The following is a 4609-nucleotide window of genomic DNA, read 5'->3' on the forward strand; positions in this document are numbered from 1 at the left end:
CGACTGAAACGCACAGAAGAGAGAAGGACTGAGAATGTCAACGTGCCTCACTGGCAAAGTTGCAGACATTTGACTTCGAAAAGATTGCAAGGAGTTAAAGACCAAACTATACATTGCCTTCAGACATGTTCAGCTTATTGCGGAAGCCCAAGCCCCTGCCGCTTTACAACATGCGAAACTGTCCCTCTGACCTTCCGCTCTTACGTTCAAACTCACGGTCACAAATTTCAATGAGCCGTTCAAAGAAGGATTCTGGCTTTAAGAGACAAAAAAAAAAACTCTGATATTAAGAGAGTTGAAAATTTCATTTGATAACAATCCAACATGCAGATGATGGCAAAGCACTTCTGCATATCATGATCTATAGGTGTGCGTGTTTCTGACAGTTACTGTGTCTGGCAACAAATTGTCTCCAAAAAGATGCAACAGCTGACCCCTGAAGTTTCCGACATGCAAGGCAAAGCGTACGTAGCAATCGTACAACACACTCCTGGCCTTTCTGACCTCACACACACACGGAAAGTCGGTAGGAAAGAACGAGGGTGAGAAATCCCTACCATTGTGAAGAGCGTCTCCTCCTGCCCCCTTGTCGATGAACGGCTGAAGGGAAAACGCAAAATGACCTCTCCGATTTATACCTCAGCCCCAGCGGTGAGCTCCAACACCGCTTCTAAGTTTAGACAATGGAGACCAAGCAGGAGAATGCAATAACTAACCATAATTCCAGGCACGAGTGCAATGCAGACACCAGCATCCCTTGTGAAAAATGGTACGTTGACACCCCTTGGGCAGGATACAAGTTTCTTCTGCCTTTGTACCATTATCTTCTGCCAGATTTTTAAACGCAGGGATCATCCATCATTTTATCCGGAGCTCTGCGCACGAAGTGCGAATAGCTGAGTCTTCACAAGTCCTCAAGTGCTCGGTTTTCCGTGCGAACGGTTTGCATTGAAATAGCGAGCCTCCCCGGTCCCACATCTCGGATATTTGTGGAAATGTTAATTACTTAATACTGGAGTGTCTGGGGTCTGTGAAGGCATTACCAGCAGCTGGTGCAGGATTTCATTGTCACAAACCTGGTAAAACCCTGACTAGGTTCACGGTAAAATGTATGAACCATGTTGATCAGGTGTATCTAGCTGGCTTTTAGGATCTGTGTGTTAGTTGGGGGGGGGGTATGAAAAGTAGTACCTATGGGTCAAACTAAAAGTCATATCATCGCCTTGTGGCACCGACAGCTCTCTTTCCTTAGAGAAAGGAACAAAAATACCACGGAACATAAGATCAAAAGAGCGTTCCTGGTAAGAAGAAATAGTGGTGGGAACAGTAAAGCTGTGGGAAAATAGCAAGTGGGCTACACAGCCCGTACCTACCTAAAAAACCAGAGGTTTCTACAGAGCCACGCAGTAAGCGAATCTCCGCCATTGCCTTCAGGAAGCCTGGAATGGTTTTTTTTTTTTTTTTTTTTTTTTTTATTAGTATATTGCTTAGCTGATGATCTAGGGAAGGCAATTTACAGTATTTACTCATTTTACAGCTGGGTATTTATACTGCATAAACTTGGGCTTAAGTACCATGCTCAAGAGTACTACAGCAATAGCAGGCAGTGGGGCTTGAACCTCCAACCTTGAGGCTACAAACCCATGTTAGCTATGGTATCTGCTGTCCACACGCATTTACGTTACATTCTAGCAGATGCTTTTCTCCAAAGCGACGTACATCATCTCGCAGCATATTATTTCATTATTTTATGTTTCATTGGACAGCCTTGTTAGACAGAGCGCAATCACATGATGGAAGTGGTGGTAATGCTAAAATTAGGGCCTGATGTGGTACTATGTTGTTGTTCAGGCGTGGTGTTTTGACAGGCTAGAAGCAGCTGGCCGTCGCGCCTGTCAAGCCGTGGTTATTCATTCCGTCTGACGAAACCCCCGTGACCCATACCGTGAGGTGGGAGAGGCCAAAGGCCGGTTGCGAACGAGGATCTGATTGATGCGTGCAGGAATGCGGGAGCGGCCGATAAAATAGGGATCGCTTCCTAGAAGGGATGCGGTCGAAAATGCCGCGATCGTGCTGCCAAGCTTCTGCACGTTCTCCAAGTCACGAGGTGGAACGAGGTGGCCCGAGGTGGCAATGGCTACCGCGTCTGTCTGGCAGTCGGTCCTCGTGAGGCGGAGGTGCCCGTGTTAGGAGGACGGGCCAGTCTCGAGGCCCCCCTGCCAACGATCACATTCCTGCGCCGACGCTGGGAGATGGACCTTTGACAGGTAAGCGATTCTCAGCACCACCCCCCCCAAGCGACTGTGACGAGCTTTAAATTACTCGCCATTTACATTCCTCTCAGACGCTCTTGTCCACTTCAAATAACTGTGCGGCATTTACTGTGATATTTACTGGACCAAAGCAATTCGAATTTAGATGCTCCAGTTCCCCTCCCGGGATTCACGTCTGCAGCCATTTGGCTACACGCCTGGTTCCCGAATTATAATTCCACCAACTTTCCACTTTTACGTGTGAAGTGCCTTGGGAAAGAGAAGAAAAGAAGTGAAAGTGAGCTACTCTGTGTGTCCATCGCCGTTTCCAAGACCTCCGAGGTTAGAGGCCAGGAATGTGTCAGGCTGAGGGCGATACGGCGGACGGACATTTACGCCTCTTGCCATCACGGGGTTCAGCTAAGCTCCGGCCAACGCGGATCTTTCAGTCGCGCCGCTTCGTGATGCTTCCTGGCATTTCAGCGTGCAGTTCTGGCCGGTCCCGACCAGAGGGCCCCCGTTCCACGCGGAGAGCCACCTGCTCCTCTCGCTTCGGCCGTAACCGCGAGCGGCTCTCCCGGATGGAGCCTGCGGTTGCCGCATAATTCGCCGTTGCCTCCGAATTGTCGTCAGATACGTTGATGTTCAGCGTGAGCAGCTTACGCTCATCCATCAGCCAAAAACAGCGCTCGTTCAAATTCCGGCGAGGACCTCAACGCGAAGCGGGTGGCAACTTACTCATTTACCTCCCCCACCAATCTGGTTCTCTCCTAGTACACATGGAACAGACATTAGGATATTTTTTTTTAAACCGTCCCTCCCTCGGCGAAACGCTGGAATTTCCCAGAGCGACAAATATATATATATATATCCAACTGATTTGGATTTATGTAAGCAGGAGCAGTTGTGAACATGCATGCAGTTACTTGAAAACGGCTTATTAAAAAAAATTTAAAAAATCCAGGACAGGCGCACCGGGAACAAGAGAAGCAGCCGGGCAGCAGAGCTTGAAGTCGAGCCGAAACGTGAGGTCTCTTAGCGTCACCCGTGAGGAAAAGTGGCAGAAAGGGCGATCCTACGGGATACCTGCAGAGCTTCAAGCGTCTACCTCCAAGATGCAGATCCAGATGCAGAGCTTTAAGCGTCTACCTCCAAGCGGCACATCAGAGGGGCCTGGAATTCCTTGACCGACCTTGGTCCACGAACGGTTTTCAGTGGCTCCTCCGCAGGGTGAGAAAGCACAGCCCGTCCTCGCTTACCACCTATTCCACTCACGCCGTGGGCGAAACGTGTACCTCGCTTCTTTCCGGCGATCGGCAAGAGACGCGAGGGGTAAACGCAGCTGAGGGAAGCGCCTCAGAGTAAGTTTCCCTACTTTTTGGCGAGCGTTTCTTCGGCGTCGCTGTGACCTTCCATTGCGACGGCACCACCAGCCCAGAATTCTGGAGAAAAGGATTCAATTGGCCTTATTTATTATAGTTATCACTTGTATATACCACGACCATAGAAGGAAAGAGACATGCTTCGGTCAGGCTGAACGAACGTGGAAAATACGGTAACCGTGGGCAATCTAACGAGGAACAACAAGGTGGTGACATTCTCTCCGGATTTATTTTTAAGCAGGCAACTCAAACGAAGAACACCATCTATCGCACTTAAGTCTTTGTGCGGGGCACGCATTTTACAATTTGCTCCGCAGATGGTCTCCGAAGGCCTCGCTCCGCTCCTTATTTGTGAAACTGACGTGGACCTCAAGTGGAAACACCTGCCGGACCGGTGTCATGACTCTATAGGGTGTTTCCCGTCACTGGTTGCTTGCGCTGGAAAGGCCTAACAATGCCTGCATTTCAGCTCCGATTACTGTACAGCTCACTCTCTCTCTGCTCCGCACAAGCAGTGCGAGGGCACAGAATTAACCCGTGACTCACCTTTGGTCAATTTCGCTGCTGAGGACGGCCAAATTGTACCGGCCATGATTTCTCACGCACTATTTAAGGTCACGCATGGAAGCGTTAGCTCAGGTTATCATCATCCTTATATATTTAGCAACCTTAATTTATTTTTCATACTTTGTGACCGCCGAATTAATGGTAATTCGAATCAGGCCGATTTAGCAAATATGTATTTTCAGCGGTGTGGGGTGACCGCGCAAATAGGCTCGTTCAAAAGATTTTATCGCACGTTTTCTGTTCTCTAATGATGTGCGAAATTCATTGGTGTATGTTATATTGCAGCAGTCTCGAGGATTAATTTAAAAACTATATTAAAACTAAGAATAGGACATTTTTTAACCAAGCAATGGGCCGAAAAACAAACGAGTTCTCTTCTAACAATTCTTTTTTTTTAATTTCTAATAC

This window comes from Scleropages formosus, chromosome 10 (genome assembly GCF_900964775.1).
Source record: "Scleropages formosus chromosome 10, fSclFor1.1, whole genome shotgun sequence".
Classification (NCBI taxonomy): Eukaryota; Metazoa; Chordata; class Actinopteri; order Osteoglossiformes; family Osteoglossidae; genus Scleropages; species Scleropages formosus.